This window comes from Sceloporus occidentalis, unplaced genomic scaffold (genome assembly GCF_023333645.1).
Source record: "Sceloporus occidentalis isolate IW3139 unplaced genomic scaffold, rSceOcc1.0.p SCAF_1, whole genome shotgun sequence".
NCBI classification, from domain to species: domain Eukaryota; kingdom Metazoa; phylum Chordata; class Lepidosauria; order Squamata; family Phrynosomatidae; genus Sceloporus; species Sceloporus occidentalis.
The window spans coordinates 56,191,313-56,209,799 of record NW_028316981.1 but is presented as its reverse complement, the minus strand read 5'-3'; the positions used below and the strand labels follow the sequence as shown (position 1 = coordinate 56,209,799).

At 39.8% G+C, this 18,487-nt stretch overlaps 1 protein-coding gene across 1 annotated transcript in view; it reads right to left on the bottom strand.

Annotated features, from left to right (window-relative positions):
* Positions 1-18,487, bottom strand: part of LOC149321431 (ras-related protein Rab-7a) — a 40,270-nt gene that overhangs the window by 12,202 nt on the left and 9,581 nt on the right. The gene's annotated exons all lie outside the window — the stretch shown is intronic.

The following is an 18,487-nucleotide window of genomic DNA, read 5'->3' as shown; positions in this document are numbered from 1 at the left end:
AATCATTTGAAAGCAATGAGAAGAATTGGAATTAAAGCCAAGTGGTACAGAACAAGGAGAGTAATACTGTAGAGATATTCAAAGAATGAAGAAGAATGAAAAAATGAAGGCTGGAGGTTGAAGGGTGAAGGAAAAGGCAAACACTAGGACCCTGACTAAAGAAGGCACAGAATGAAAGAAATGGTCCAGTTTTATGGATCTTTGCCAACAGCTCCAGTTAGGATATTAGCCTCCACTAAAAAGAATACATAAAGAAGCTAGAAGATTCAGCTGCTTAGTAAGAAGGGCAATTGAGAGGAATGAGTCTACTCTTGCTGAAGAGAATACCTTGCTGTACAGAAATAAGAGGAAAATATTATAATGCAAAATACCATAATGCCAGTTGTTCTGTAAGACTCTTAATCTAATTAATAATCTAGCCATTCTTATTTGCCAAACTGAACCTTTCCATAGCACTACTGCTTCAATTAACCCCCCCACACCACCCCCATGTAAAGGAATGGTTCACCTCTGGGCATACTCACACATCTGAGAACCCTTCCAAGAATTCCTCATTTCCAGGGCTCAAGAGAACTGGGCATTGTCCGTAGTTCCAAAGACTAAGCCCCTTAAAGCAGGGATAGTACAAAAGAATTCTCACTAAACTCATCGTAATCACTTGACACATGGCCAGGGACACTTGCTTAGAATTGACCTTAAGTCAAGCACTGCAGCTAGAGGATGGGCATGGAAAGTATCAAGGTACAGTTCAGTAACCTTTGCAGTGTTTCAAGAGGCACACTTCACTTGCACAAACAGCACAGAAGTCTCTGCTCTCAAACTTATTGTATTTTTCTCAAGATCTACAAAAAGTCTCCGTTATCAGGATCATATTTTATAAAAGCACTCACATTTCTAGGATTTACATGTTTCATGCTCAGTTTACTTACAATAATAGAGATTGAGAACTATTCCCTACAAATAGGCATTTTGTCTAAAAGCTCTGAGATGCTTAAGAGTGAAGGCTACTGTTCAGACTTCCCACACATTTACTGCTGAATTAGAACTTACAAACCATGCAACCAAGCAATACCCACAGTGCACCTTCCCAAGTTAGAAGCACTTACATGATCATGCACTACTGCCAGAAAACAGAAGGTTAGAAACAAAAGAATGCAACATGCCAGATGGTCACAGTCACCCAACAGAAGGAGCTAAACTCATGTAGAAAGCCATGTTTATACAGTATTCCCTGAGGCAGGTACTTTGCCATTTTGGAGGCAGCTATGTAATCAGGGTGCTTAGGTTAAATGGTGGACCTCATCTATTGCTCACTATTTGTAGCAGCAGCAGCACTACATTTAAGTCAACTAGCTTAACAGGAACTATATGAGGACAACAGACACCACCCTTTCCACAGGACTGATGTGGAATGCTGGTTGAAAATGGGTTAAACATTTTTTGTTCCTTAAATGCAAACTTCTCCTGAGAGGAGAGAAAACAAATGAGAGGCTAGTTCTTGTACTGCATGAGCTCCAGGAATGATCATGAGTGAGTAAGGGTCAGTTTAGCTATTACAGCTTATTAAGTCTTGTATCTTCTCACTATGCCACTTCAATTCTAAGACAATTAGAGGCACATGAACTCTATTGGAAGAAGGCTGCACAGCAATAGTCAGAAATGTCATAGTTTAGAAATTACCTTCTCTACTAAAGAAGAGGGCTTCTGATAAAGGAATGCAGTTTAAGAACCAGGGTATGTCACATTAAAATCATTCTATTGTATATTAGGTTTGCATAATATTTAGGTTTATTTATTTAACTGCTGTTTGATTATACTCGTAATGTTAGTTTAATAGCAGCTTCAGGTACTCCCTATTTTCTCACAAGCTAACCTGTGTTAATATGACCTATAGGCCAAGGGATGTTAACTGTCTGCTCATTACTGAATGTTAACAGATGGTGTGACTTGCCTAGTAAGGATGAATGCTAGCACTGAGAAACAGTTTTGACATTAAGAGTATACCAAAGGCTAAATAGACTTATGGGAAGCAATCAGAATAGTCAGTTCACAAGAAGTGGCAGGCCTTTGCTCTGTGTAGCCTTGTTTAGTTACTGCTATCCATCAAGTACTGTTATTAGAGAGGTATAACAACAAAGCATCCCTGAAGGCTCAAAAGAATTACACGATCTGGAGACACCACCCATAGGAGAAGGGCCTACTTCTTAACAACGAACCAAGCTCATTTCAACACCTCTAGGACAGTTTTATATAGAGCCTCTCATTTCTACCACTCCAACCTTTTGTAATCTTATCTGACTAGTTTTAAGTTCATTATGAGTGCAGGCAGGCTTTTAATTATCTATCACACATGGTTTAATTTTAGGACAATGTGGATTTTGGTTTCCCAGACACCTAAACTGTTTGGAATTACTCCCAGCAAAGGCAGAGCTTGTAACAAATACTTATAGTGATCACATGTCATGAAGATTTTATGAAGAAAGCAAGTGCTTTGTGCTTCTGAAACACTTAAATGTCTTTTATATCAATCAGAACAGGGTTACACAACATATTCTGAATTATATGTTTTGGTAATATCTAACACAGTTTACCAGTAGGTGTGTCATGGAGTCACATCACATTTCTCAATTCAATAGCAATAGCAACAGCAAGTACATTTCTATACCACTTATCAGTGCACTTAAGCACTCCCTAAGAAGTTTTACAACTATAAGCTACTTGCCCCCAACCATTTGGGTACTCATTTTAGCAACCTCGGAAGGATGCAAGCCTGAGTCAAGCTTGAGCCTTTTTGCTGGTATTGAACTCGCAACCTTATGGTTTGTGAGTGAGTGGCTGCAGTACAGGCATTTAACCACTGCGCCACCAGGGCTCCTGGATTCAACTGTCACTATTATTAAGTATAATGTCAGATACTTCAAAATAAGTCAGGGGTAGGAAACCTGTGATCTTCTAGACACTGGATTACAATTTCCATCATCCTTAACCATTAGTCATGCTTGACTGGGGCTAACAGGAATCCAACTACCTTTGGAGAGCTACAGGTTCCCCACTAAATATTTTTCATTCTGAGAAAATGCAGAACAAAACATCTTTAGCCATTCTAACTATTTTTGTCTGCAACATCAGCACTTCACTACACTGAGTATCCTTTCAGAGTTTGTAGGTACCTTGCCAAGTATCATCATTGCTTTACACAGACATAATGGAAAATGCTCTTAAGAGCAGGGAAAGGAATTTATAAGCTATATCTGGTCTTTGCTAGATGTTACCTGGATATCTACATCTTCACAATGAAAGCAGGTACTAGGTCCCATCTGCTCAGCCCACACAATATTCCCAATTCTGTAGTAATAAATCATCTTCTGTAATTATTGTAACTGTTTTTTATTTATTTATTTATTTATTTATTTATTTATTTATTTTGCTTTTTCAAAAACATTTTTGTGGAATTAAAGCACAAACAGGGTCTCAATCCCCAGGCAATTCCAGAAATCTGTTCCTACGGTGCATTTCATAGGTGGCCACCCAGTCTTTTCTTAAAAACCTCTAGAGAAAAAACTGCTGTTACTGTCTACCATTTGAGGTAGTCCTTTCAGCTAGTATACAACTGGCACCCTAAGACAAAGGTACGTTCTTCATCAGGCAACCTTCTTAAAACTAAAATTGCAATTAAGGTTCATTATTTGCATTTGTGATCAACGTACATCTATTTTATCTCAAATGTTGACACCTTCAATTTATAGTGACATGCTTGCCAAATTCAGTGTAGGTAAGCTGTAGCCTGTAAGCAAGTCAGCAACATTATTACAGTAGAAGTGCTAAAAGTACTTGAAATAACACATAGACATAGGCTACAACCTGTAATATATTGCCATTATATTTTTTCAAATTTAGATCTCACGATCTAAGCCATTTTTATGCCAGGTTTCTAGAAACTTAAATTATACCCTGCCTTGTTTCCCACTGCCTTTAGTAAGGCCAAGATATTACATAATGCCTTAAGGCAACAAGGTAAGAATTCATTTATGTCCATTACTGTTCAACTGTCAAGTATTACTGTGGCATCTAACCACAATCAGTCAGAAGTTAATCAAGTATTTTGGAGCCCATCCAAAGTGGCTTCTTTTTTCAAAGGAAAGGGTTATGCAAGTTATCCCTTCACACATGATAATGCAGGCTGAAGAAAGAGTTACTAGTTCTGATATTCAGTTTGCACTTGTTAGACTTGCCCTGAGTGAACTAAAGCGTTACATTAGTTGTTCAAGTATTGTAGCTCAGTCCTCAGACTTGATCTGGAAGCCGGGGCAAGAGAGACACTTTACATCAGGGGTAGGCAACTTTTTTGAGCCGGGGGCCGGGTTGCTGTCCCTCTGACAACTGGGGGGCCGAAGCCAAAAAGTAAATAATTAAATATTTTTTTAAAAAAATAAACAAACAAACAAACAAACCAGGACAAATGTAGGACACAGTTTTCAAATGGAGGACACTTTTAAAAATGGAGGACATGCGAAAAAATTTGCTGATTTTTTAAAAAATGTTAATATAAATGCATGTTTCTGAGGCTTCTATAGACAATTGCCCCCCTTGCCCACCACTTGCCCCCCTCCTCCTGATAGGCCAAAGGCCCCACACCTTCATGCGAGAGGCCAAAGGCTCCGGCGGCAATCGGCGGCAGGACCGGGCTGGGGCCAGTCCCAAGGCCTTGCCGGGCCGCATCTGGCCCACAGGCCGCAGGTTGCCTACCCCTGCTTTACATGAACCATGGTGTATCCACAAGAATGAAGTGAAAGGCTCTTTCAGCAATGAGTCAGAAGCTCACTTTTCCACTTAGGGTCACAAAATCTGGAGCACACATCAGTCAGTTTGCACTTTAATGAAGACTGGAACTGTGGAAAGAAATGTGGTAGTGACTATCTGTAAGTAGCTTTGAGAGAAGTGAAAAAGAGCTGAGTGGCTCCATTACACTTTCTGTCTCTATTAAGCAAGAACCTATTGCTAACTCTTCATTTCTTCCTGATTGTAAGTCTCTTTCCCCCCCCCTCCTCCTGGTTGTTCCTTCTGGTGTCCATAGGAACAGTATTTGGCTCCAGGTTGCACAGTCAGATTATAGCATCATGTGTGGGCTCAGGGTGCTTAATCACTTGCCCTCCCTCACTGAGAAAATGCACAGTGACTGCTTTTCCCTACCAGAATTAGGAGTCTGTTTTCAGAGGTCTGTAAATTCAACCATTTTCTGGTTCTTTTGGAAGGCAGTGCAAGATCAAGCAAATAATTTCTTCCATGATTCTTGAATGCAGGTAAGCTAAAGCTATACTTTAAGGATGGCTACCTCATTTTCAAGCCAATCAGTAGCACAACACCTAGCAAAAGTTTCCCAATAGCTGAAACACTCATCTTCTTCCCGGGACCAAAATGGGCTTTACTATCATGTGCTTGCTGCTACAAAGTATGGCATTAACATGAAAATATTGCAGAAGCTGAAAAGCTTTATAATTGAAGATAGCTGATGGGGGGAAAAACCAAACTATTTGAAATGTAGTGCTGGAGAAGAGTTCTAAAGATAACAGACTGCTAAAAGACAAACTAACGGGTCTGGCAGCAAGTCTGATCTGAACTCTCAGTATAAGCCAAGATGACTAAACTGAAGATACTGTACTTAGGACATATCATGAGACATCATGACTCACTGGAAAATGCAATGCTCAGCAAGATAGAAGGGAATAGGAAGAGAGGCAGACTACACTACAAGTGGATTGATTCAATCAAGGAAGCCACAGCCCTGAGTTTGCTACACTGAGCAGGCCAGCTGATGACCAGAACTCTTGGGAGGTCTCTCATTCATAAGACTGCTATAAGCTGAAGTGGATTTGATGGTAAACAAAAAATTCACAAGATGTAGGGTATTTCAAAGCAAGTTCAAGGTTCCTATATCAGGTCTCTATCATCATCATCACCACTACCATTTATTTATACAGTGCCATTGATATACACGACACTTTACAAGTAAAACAAGCAAAAACAGTAGTTCCTGCCAAAGGCATACAATGTATGTATGTATGTATGTACTTTATGTATGTATACAGAGAGAGAGAGAAGGAAGGAAGGAAGGAAGGAAGGAAGGAAGGAAGGAAGGAAGGAAGGAAGGAAAAATAAAATATAAAACTATACAATACAAATGCAAAACATTAACCAGATAAAATACAAAAAATACAATATAATATAAAGCAAACTGACAAATACATATAATCAAAATACACAAGATTATAAAACAATGTTAAACTAAAATTCCAAAAGCTTTGGAAAACAAGAGATTTTTAACTGAGCTGTTAAAGCAACGAGGGAAGGAGCAGTATCAGTGTCTGCACGTGAAGAGTCAGGCTTCTATGGGGTCAGAGAAACCTGAAACTTTTTCTTCTGATAAAGACATCAGGCTTGATCTATCCTCACATCCTTCTCCTCTCACTTTACAGCCTGCGCCTAAGCCAAGAACAGCTCGAAGAAGAAGTCATACTCTGGCACCTCAAAACTGCTTTCCAACAATGTTGGGACCATTACCAGGGCTCAACTGCTGAACATGACAGCTAGTGCTTGCTTACATCTGTCCACTTTGGAGCAAAAGAGAGGCACAGAAGAGTCAGAGAGCTCAGAGTAATAACCAAGGCAGAAATGCCTCCATGAATACCACAATCACCTTGCTTTCCATATTACTATTTACAGAACTAGTGCTTGTACCTAATATCAGGAATACAATTACACTAGCTATACAGAAACTGATAATCTTGGGCTAAGTCCACAAACGCTGGGACCAATAATGTAGTTAACAGTATTGTGAAAAGCACCATGTTTACATTCCTGCCACCACCCCAGACAAATTTTTATTTTTTCCAGTGAAGCGCTGTTTATTACAATTTTTCTTGCACATAACAAGGCTTTCATATTCTTAAATTTCATAAATATGCCAAGTACCATTATATGACACCTTGTCAATGACAGTTAAAGCAGGAAAATACATTAGCACTGATATGAATGAACTATTTCAATTTCCCCCCAATGTTTTTCCCTCTTGTAAAAAAGAAAAGTTTTCCTTCATGATTTCAACATTTTCAGAAATCTTACAGAACAGGATGTCCAGATAATAAATAAGCAGTGTTGCGTACATATTAAGTTTCAGACTAAATTTTCTATCATTAAAAAATATTTTGAGTGAGTACTTCACTTGCTTAACACAACAACGTCTTAAAGCTGGTTGTGACTGCTAACAATGGCTTACTTAGTAACCAAATTTCTATCTCACATGCAGCCTTCCACTGCAGTCTTTAGAGGACACCTCAGCATAACACTTTGCTCCAAACTGCCCAAAGATCACTGGTAAATGAAATAAAAGCTTAAACTACTTGTTTTCTGCTGCTCCAGAGAACAGGACCAAGAACAATGGATGCAAGCTACAGGAAAAAAGATTCCACCTCAACATTAAGAGGAATTTTTTGACAATAAGAGTTGTTTGACAGTGGAACACACTCTCTTGGTGTTTAGTGGAGTCACTCTTTGGAGGTCTTTAAACAGAAACTAAAAATATTGAAGCGTTCTGAAAAAGACACCACTGAACTCTCCACCTTTTCCATCCCCAAACAAGGCACCCTATGAAATTCTGCAGTGGTGCTAGGTCTGCATGGTATAGGAATACAAGCATACGCAGTTCTTTGTACCAGGGAAATCCATGCAAATGTTTGTTTGCAAACTTGTTCTGGTATATATTTTCCACTGCCAGGTTTGAAGTGGAAGTTGGAAATATCCAAAAACGGTGTCATAATCACACACGAACTCTATGCTGCCTTCCCACTTATTTCAACATTTTACAGGTTCTTCTTTTATTTCATCTTGCAAAAGTCTAGAGGATTTTGTTAACAGGATAATCTTGCAGCTATTAATTTTTCCAGGGGAAGAAACTGTATTTGTCAACTACACTATGACTCCCATATCTGCATGGGTTACGTTCCAAGACGTTCCCCCCCCCCCCCCACGAATACCTGAAACCACAGATAATAGGGAACTCAATTATTTTCAAAGAGATTTACAACTTCCAGCCAAAGCATACCATAGAATCACAACGGAGGACCTAGAAATACCTAAAGAGAACCTATTTTTTCAGATATGAGTGAGTGAAACCACAGCTACCAAGTCTGTGGATATGTGGATAGTACAGTATTAGCTAATCAAGATGGTAGACTTGACAGGGCTCATTACTTCTGACAGTGTGCATAAACACTCAAGAATCCTACCACATTTTAGCCATTTATGCTTGATATTATAGTAGTGAGCCACTTTTATAGAAGACAGCCTTTAACCAGCAACAATGACATCATCCTAGGCAGACCAGTACTGGGCAGAGAGCATCAAGCACAGCTGCTGCATGAACTCTGCATTATCCTTGCTAAGAAGATGATCAGCAGATACACTGCAGCAAGATGTGCCCATTTAAGACTCCCCTAACCGCATGCTCCATGACATGCCGGCATGAGAATGCTTATATACAGAATTGTTCATTTTGTGTAATACACAAGCTACTATATATGAAATCTTTCCACTAAACATTACTCAATTATGCATTATTCTAGCTTAATTATACAGGCTGCCCTCTCCTTCTGAACTGCCTTGTGCTTGCACAACATGCAAGCTAAATCTGACTAAAGCAACAATCCCTGAACCAGCCTTCAACAAGCCAAGATCTAAGCCTGGGGCCTTTTCACAGTACAGTACAGTTACAGCAATCTGATCCCCTTTTACCTGCTGAGGCTACAACCTATGGCCTGTTACAGACAGCCAAAATAAAGCTGCTTCGAGTCACAGTGGAGGTGTGGTGTTTCAATGATGCATGCGTCCTAAGAGTCCAGAAGTCGTACCAAAGCCATGCTCCAGCTCTAAGGACTGGAGTGTGGCTTTGGTGTGGCTTCTGGACTCTTAGGATGCATGCATCATTGAAACACCATACCTCCACTGTGACTCGAAGCAGCTTTATTTTGGCTGTCTGTAACAGGCCAATGAATCTTGAGGTTTGTGGTCTGCTGAGGATCTAGAACTCCATGGCTAAGAATCCTACAAGTGAGTTCCTTCATGTTGCCTGCTGACTCACAGTGACCCCAAGGATTTTATTCATTGAATTTTCTTAGGCAAGGAATATTCAGAGGTTGTTTGTCACTGCTTTCCTCTAAAATATAGCATGCAGCACCTGGTATCCCTTTGCAGTTCCCCATACAAGTATTAACCAGGCTTCCAAGATCAAACAGGATCTGGTGTCTTCATGATAATTAAGCTCAACACTTCCCTAAACTGGAAATCCCAAGATTTCATAGGATGTTGCCATGAAGCTAAAGTGGATACACAGGACTATCACTGTGCAAGGTGAAAAGGTCCCAGAAGACAGAATACTTTGGACAATCTTTTAGAAACATTTCAGAGGGGAAATCTACAAATTGCCTCATAATTTTGCAGCCACAAAGAACAAAAGTGACAATGCATCAATTATGCCAAGAGTCATGTTGATCATTTGTTAAAGTACAATGTGCCTGCGTTATATGCGGGCACAATATACGCAGTTTTCAGCATATGCTGAAAGCCGTGCCGGAACAAGCCTCGGCACCCCAAGCCCCCTTATTTTTAATGGGTCTTGAGCATACATGGAATTTTCCTTACACGGGGAGGTCCGGAACGGATCCACTGAGTAAGGGAAGGGCCCACTGTAGTGTATTTTTTTATTCTTCAAGTTTAGTATCAGAAATGTCTTAATGCAGAACAACTCTTAAAACTAAATCATCTGGTCCCTAACCAAATATATTAAAGACTGCTTTTCTAAGCAGAATGCCATAATAAGAAGGTTAAGTTTTACAAAACCATTTAGTCCAGAAATATGGAGCATAAAGTAGGAATCCTGTACCACTCACCATGTTTTTGTACTACAATACTCACCCTTGGCTATAGTGCCTAGGGTTGCTGGGAGTTGCAGTACAACTTCATATGGGGGACCCTCATGATTTCCACCCTTCACTGGCAAATCACCACAAGCACATGGATCCATTCAAGGCTCAAGCATCATTTGGAGTGCAAATTTAGAACATGGGCTCTCTCTCCACACCAATACCAAAATCCCACATCTAGTCATACAAACTCATGAGCCATTAATAAATCTTAATTCTGAAGTTAAGGTTGTATTCTCTGCATTTCTGAAAAATGACTCCTTTTGCATCTTTTGTTTAATAACACCCAGCCTATGAATTCTACAAATGTGCTGTTTTGCAAATTTTTAGACTATTAGGAGTTAGACTGTTAACAGATTTTTAAAGTATTCTAAAGGACCAACCTGGTTAAAGAATTAAGCTAATTAAAAGCTAGCATTTTTCACTGCAAATTCACAAATTAGCCTCCCCACACTGCCAAATTAATCTCTCTTGCATGTTCCCACTCAACAAGCAAGATATCTTTACTTCTTGTCCCAGTGCTAAAAGCCTGAACTCTGCTGACTGCTATACACTAAAACCTTTCAGCTTCTGCCACAGTGTACATAGTGCCAAAAAACACACACAAAAACCCTCCACAGGGCATGTACAGATGTGCCACTGAAATTAGCTGCAGTTATTTCCTACAAATGCCATTTAATAGTGTAAATGAGAGCACTGTAATTCATTATTATCTTTTTCAAAAGGCAACCTGAAGATTTTTTTCAGTTGCAAATTTTTAGAAGAAAATTCTCAGAAAGATCTGGGGGAATACTTGAAGTAGACTGTAAAGTGCTTCTTCCACTTGCCTGGTCTCTAGTGTTTTGTATCATCAGAGACTGTAAATGATGGGCTACTGGTTGCCTTGAACCTGTGTTATAATGCACAGATGATCTTGTCCAAAGTTGATCAGAACTGCTACTGTGAATGAGACACTTACTGAAGGACCTGTAAATCTTACAAGAATGTCCCCTCTAATTTTAATTATGGGAAATTTGTCTTGCCCTTTTCACCAAGTGTTCTTCTTTTCAGCCTTGCACAAAGAACTCTGAAATTTGCTGTTCTTGATATGAGAAATCATGTCAAAGGGAGAAAAACTGTCCTTCAGTACGACAACACTTAAACCACTAAGCTACGCTAGCACTTTTCTTTGGTTTATGTTTTACTGAGCAATAATTTGTTTTAGTGTTTTTAACAAATCTTTATTTATTTAACCATTTTAAAACTTACGTATCAAATTGTTTTAAGCTGTTTGGGGTCCCATATCGGGAGAAAGATGGCATATAAAATAAAGGGGGCCTTTCAGATATGGAGTAGCAGCCCAGTAGTGAAGATTGCTCTAACTCTGCTTTTAACTGGCTCTAACAAACCTCACAGAATCATGACAATAGATACAAGGTTGAACGTTTCTACAACATTTTCACATAGAATTTGGAAAAGTTCCCACTTATTTCGTCCTAACATCACGAGAGAGAGAACACTAAATGAACTGCTTTTAAGACAAATTTTATTAGACATCTATAAGTCAAACCACATCTATGCTGTCAGTCAATATACTTTAAGTCAAACTACTGTGACTGTCTGAAATAGTCAGCCCTCCATATCTACAGATTCTGTATCCACTAGTTCAACCATCCACAGCTTGAAAATATCGCACACCCCGTAAAAATCCAAAAAGGAAATCTTGATTTTGCCATTTTATATAGGGGACACCATTTTACTATGCTGTTGTATGTACATGGCACTTGAGTATCCTTAGTTTTTGATATTCGTGGGAGTCCTGGAAACAAATGCAGCAAATACCAAGGGCCCACTGTATTTGAAATACTACTTATTTTGTTTGAAATTTATGTCTGCACAACAGGAATGGGAACCATGAACGATTCTTCAGATGCTGCTGGGCTGCAACCCCACACAATTCCTCACCATGAATCTCCTAGATAAGATTTTGAAAGTTGCAGTTAACATCTGGAATACTATGATTTCCACCTAGCTACAGAAAGAAAGGTTTTTCACAATACTCAGAGTCCCTGCTGAGAGAAACATGCTTCACTGAAGGCTGTTCTTTGTGCTATCCTGCCTACAGACAACCAGAGCATGTCATAAGGATGCTGCATTTTCCTGGCAAGAGAATTACCCATACAGCTTGGAATCTCTTTTATTAGTCCTGAATAAACGAATTCAACCAATATTTGAATACTGAAAGCAACATGCAGGTTAATCCAACTGATTCAATGTGTTTACTTTAGTCAGGAGTAAGAATGGACTTCTGGGCAAAGTATCCTATCAGCTGGTTCTCTTATTCACCACCATACCACAAAAATAAAGGGTGTGTGTGTGCTAATTATGTCAAATGACTTCAATGAACATTAAGTCTAACATGATCTCTCCATACTGCAGCACATCAACACCCTCCTAGTCCACTTATCTTGGTATACACTGGGGTTTGGCTCCAGGACCCCCTGTGGATACTAAAACCCATGGATGCTCAAGTCCCATTATATACAATGGTATAGCAAAATGATGTCTGTTACATAAATGACAAACTCAAGGTTTGCTTTTTGGAATTTAAACATTTTAAAAATATTTTCAAGCCGTGGATGCTTGAATCTCTGGATATGGAGGGCTGACTGTAAAATACTGCCACAACAGTCACTCATCTCTGAATTCAACCAGCTTTTCATCAATGGCTAGATCCATTCCTGAGTGCATTCCACATTTGAAGATGCTCAATTATCATAGCTTGCATGTCTTGAAATGCAGCCACTTCAGTAACTCAACATATTTCTGGTTTCCCTGCTATGTCTCATGCATCTTATGACAACACAAAAAGTCAGGCTCATTACTGCTCTGAAGTGGCAGCACCCTGAGACTAGATGCCACAGCTCTTCCATGTTATTCATGAAACAACCGCAACGGGAATATTAGGCAAAACAGGTCAAGGATGTCCAGTGGCTTCCACACTTTTGACATTACTAGGATTTCTCTTGTTTCATGCACAAGCGTCACTATGGCTAGCATCATCCTGTGCGATAATTCACGTGGTCATCCCCACCAAGCTCCTCCCATACCACACCATACAGAATCTTTAGCAATGTTTTCTGTAGTAACGTTACCCATTAATTGTAATTCCTGCATATTACTGGCTGAAATGCTAATAGTTGTGGACATAAAACAGCTTAGCAAAATTAAAATTATACTTTTAAATTACAATATCATACTCAGCACCTAAATACATATACATATACAGTTGGCCCTTGGTATTCGTGGGGGATCCATTCCAGACCCCCCCCCCCCGATACCAAAATCTGTGGATGCTCAAGTTCGGTAGTCCCCAATGACAGTGCGTGCACACAGCTATGCACACAGCACACCATTAAGGGCAACGAACTTCAATAGTGGCACATACACATGGTCATGCCAGCATTAGGGACAGCCCCCGTTGTCCCTAGTGGCAGCATGGCTGTGTTAGGGAGAATGGGACTTAATGGTGGCAAGGCTATATGCATGTGCCGCCTTGTGCATGTACACAAGGGCTGTCCCTAATGGCATCGCAGCCACATGCATGCGCTGCCAATGGGGATAATGTGAGCCTGTCGTTTGTGGATGCTTGAATCTGCAGATGGCAAGTCTGCAGACACCAAAGGCCAACTGTACATAGCTTCATGTGGCTGAAATGAAAATTTGATAAAAAGTTAAGTTTTAAAAGAAAATGTAAAAAGAATAAAACATTTTAAAAATTAAATTGTAAAAAGTTTAATTTTTTTTAAAAAAACTGAAGCCTCCTCTTTCTCCTCCCACTGAGCTTCATCCCACTCACACAATCTCTTCAAAATTTTAAATGGGACACAGGCCAATGCCACAGCCCATTTCTGCCCAAAAGCAGGTGTTTGTGGAGCAGAGGTGTCAAACACTCTGACCAAGGTGTCACCTGGTGTGGTCTGCACCCCCCTAGTGACAGCACTGGATCCATGTTCTGAATACACATTGTGCTTCTCTATTTGTTTCATGGACCTTGTAATAATGCTTTCTTTAAGGGACACTTCATGCCTTTCCTTTCTAGGCAGGGTCAAGTGTGTGTACACTTACAACCTTCCCACCATTTAGCAAAGGAAAGGGTTGTTTCTTGTAGAGAAGCATGTGTGAGTGCTTAGAAACACTACCTGAAGATTAATCTTTCCAACTTATCTATGTTGTAAGATGATGGGAGATTCTTCAGGTAACATGCTTTTTCAATCACAAAATTGCATGACACATTTTTGTCCCAATATGTACAATACATACTTACTGTAATACATAATTACTGTATGTTGAATGAGGAGAAAGTTTAGCTCTAGTTCTGTGCAGGATTTTCAAGATACCCGATCTGGCAGGATGAGAGTTAAAATGACTGGGCAAAGAGGTTTGGACCTGGCTTGTTGGTAACTGCAGCACATTGGGGGCAAAGTGCTGTTATAGACTTTTGAGGGGGGAATTTTGCATTTACTAGTAAAACTGGGGTAAAATATGGTTATGAATATCATGCAGGGCCATGGAATCAGGAGTAATCTTGGGTGGAGTCAAGAGTCGGCAGAAATTGACCAACACTGATTTCTATTTCAAATTGAGAACTTACAATAGTAAATGCCTAGCTTAGTATATTTACTTTCATAGAAATTTAGAAAAAGTTTTTGTTTAATCTGCTAAATTAAAAAAAATCAGATACATTTTAACCAGATATATTAATCAGATAAATGATGGAATAATGATGATGAAACACCTTGTGCTACTATTTTACTACACTAAATTTGTTATTACTGATTAATATACATGTGCCATTTATAAAGGAATCAGATTTAGACAATAGAAATATAGAGCTGGAGTGGAAAGGTTGGCATATTGACTCTAGAGCCCATGTCATGTGTAGTAAATGTAATAAGGCAACTTTTCTGTTGGAAAGGGTGAGAGTATGGAATATTGGGAATGACTAGTGACTGGCTAAATGTTTGAAGGGGTTTTTTTTTTAAAGACGGGCATGTATGACAGTTTGGGAGAGTGAAAGCTGAATCGGTCAGTGTTAGGAAAAGAGAGAGGTTAGGAGAGTAAACCAGGGCCAGAGATAGAGATTAGTTAAACTCAGTTACGACTGGGAGTGGGGAGTTAGGAATATGACAAACATGAGGAATTCAGTTAGGTAAGTCAGGTTTCAGATGTTTTAAACAATTAATTTTAACTGTATATTAAACTTGTTTAATTATTGTTTTATACACATGAGCCTCTATTATGTTATGCTGTGGCAAGTAGTTGTTTAAGATTTGGAGGCTGTCTGTAGGACAATAAAGGCCTGCCTCTCAGAGCTTGTGAGAGGCTGTGTTACTCTCCAGAACTGGTTGTAGCTCAGGTAGCCACTAGGGATGTTGTCATTTTGTAAATAGTTCCTGGGTATTAATCTTAAATTGTCCATTTGTTTTTTCACCTCCTTAGGTGATTATTGTAAATCCAAGATTTTTGTATCTACCTTGTGGGTCTGAGCAGATGAAGTTGTACTGGAGGGATTGGCTGTAAACAATAGATTTGGTAGTGTTCTGGGCAGAAATTGGAGGCATGTATTTGTAGCAATCATTGTGTTTTTGATAGAGCACGTTGCTTAGAAGTCCATTGTGCAGTTGCATAGTCATGTCAAGAAAGTGAATTTTTTTCCAGGTGCAGGCTGATGGTAGGATAGTTGTTGATGAAATCCTGGCAGAACTTATCAAGTTATTGTTTTTCATGTGGCCAAATTACGAAGATATCAAGAAACCATAGTTAAAAGAGGATTTGAGGTTAATGTGCTAAGAGAGCACACATTCCAGGATAGCCATGAATATGTTTGCATACTGTAGTGCCATGCATTTACCCATGTCAGTGCCACTGATTTGGAGGTACATATTATTCCCAAAAGTGAAGGAATTATGAGTAAATACGAAGTGGCATAGTTTGGTTTCTGGGTCTACTGTAGACTCATTCAGGGTCGTATTCTTGACAGCTTGTAGTTCATTCTGGTTTGGATGTTGGTGTAAAGGGATTCCACATTCATAGCAGCTAAGATAGTGTTCTCTAAGAGATTTTGGATAGACAGAATTTTCCTCAAGAAATCAGTGTATCTATTACATAGCTTGGAATGTTGATGGTACAGTATATGGCCTGAGAACTGATTTCATATATCTTTTCTCCCACTAATACAGCTGCTTATTTAATAATAATAATAATAATAATAATAATTATTATTATTATTATTATTATTTATATCCCACCTCTCTACAAAATGCAATCGGGGCGGCTTACAAGATTAAAATATACAGTCCGAACCCTCAATCCACTCCCTTTAAAATAAAATTAAACAATGTAGAATTTAAAACATAAAACATACTTAAAAACAATATAATAACTGGTGAAGTCAGAGATTAAATTTTCCTTCTAATAGCCGGAGAACTATTCAGGAAAGGCCTGCCAGAAGAGATCCGTCTTTATAGCTCTTTTAAAGCTGTTTAGAGTGGTAATATGACAGATCTCGTCCAGCAGGCCATTCCACAATCTGGGAGCAACAGCTGAGAAGGTCCTCTGGGAGGTCATAGACAGCCTTGTTTTGCAAGGCTGTAACAAATTTTTCCCTGAGGATCTAAGTGTGCGGGGAGGATTATATGGAAGGAGGCGGTCCCAAAGATAGGTTGGACCCAAGCCATTTAGGGCTTTAAAGGTGATAACCAACACCTTGTACTGGCCCCGGAAACTGATGGGCAGCCAGTGGAGTGATCTTAAGATCGGTGTCATATGGTCTCTTCTGGATGTACCAGAGACCAATCTGGCTGCCATGTTCTGAACTAATTGAAGTTTCCGGACAAAGTACATGGGTAGCCCCATGTAGAGTGCATTGCAGAAATCAAGGCGCGAGGTTACCAGTGCATGTACTACAGTCTCAAGGTCCCTGACTTCCAGGAAAGGGTGCAGCTGGCGTATCAGCCGAAGCTGATAACAGGCGCTCCTGATCGTCGCATTCACCTGATTTCTCCCTCAGTTGTTCCTCACAGGTTATCCACAGTGGATAACAAGGGCTTACTGTACAGGTATTCCAAAATCTGGAAAAAATCCAAAATACAGGACACTTCTGGTCCCAAGCATTTTGGATCAGAAACACTTAACCTGTATCCCTGTCAACAGTCATAGCTGGTGAACCAAATGGAGATGGAAGGCATCATGTTGAAGACATCAAAGCGATTTAGGCTTTAATCAACATGTCTAACCAAGGAATATCCTCACTATGCACCCACTGTTCAGATGAATGCAACTTCCTTGAGATCAGACTGCTCACATACTTCCCAAACATAGAAACTGTCTACTTGAAAGACCTCTAACATGTCAGAATTCAACCTTTATTGGCCCATATACCAAACATTACCAAATCCAGACATTAGTTCAGCTACTCTACAGCCTCACCTAACTTTGGCGGGTTACACACCGCCATTTAGTACGTAATGAATACGTACTAGGGTTAGGAAGGGGCGGTGCTTCCGCACCCCCTAACCCTAGTACGTATTCTGTACGTACAATATGGCGGCGGCCGTTCCATACGGCCGCTGCCATATTTACGTATCGGACGCTGTGCGTCCGCACGTGTCGCGGCGTCTATGACGTCGCAAGTCCGCCCCTGGCGCCTTGCGACGTCATAGAGGTGCCGCTTAAAGAAGCTCCATTTTGGAGCTTCTTTTTTGCTCCATAACGGAGCCGCGCGGTTTGGCTGCAGCGGCTCCCTTATGGAGCAAACAGCGGCGGCGGCAGACCGCCCCAAAGCAGCGGTCTATAACCCACCTTAGACAAGTTAGTAAAATAAGGTTCAGTGTTGTTCTAGCAGAGAAATAAATCTGTTATGCATTAGTTTTTATAAAATATGAACAATCAATAGTAAAGTTGATTTGTACACATTTATTTTTAGCAATTTAGATCAGCAGTCTACCAAGGTACTTAGAAGTTCATACAATATTCTCTGAACTGTGTCCCCAGCACCAAAACACTGTTCTGCATTAATTACATTCCTAGCTACCTAGCTACAGAGTTAAGGCCATGAGAAGCTTCCAATTCAATACAGTAGTGTGTCTTCAGTCAGACCTAAAGAGTGGGTCTGAAGCTCTCTCGTCATGTAAGGTTCAAAGAGTAGCCGAACCACTGGCAGAAATTTACTCTCTTGGAGTATCAAGGAACCCAAAGGCTATGAATGAGAGCTCTCAAGGCAACCAAACATCATCAAATCCGTCATTATCACTGTTCATCTGTTAGGTTTTTATGGAAAATGTGGGACAATAATGCAATGGTTACCTTAAATCAGATACTTAGTGTTCAACTATCAGTTTTTATTTTCCAATTTTGCAGGAACAGTTTAAACTTCCGCTACAAGCTAAACAGCAATATTTACAACTGAAACATTTGTTACAATCCAGATTTTGCCCTACAAGTTTAAGTGCATCCAAGTTTCCCATAATATT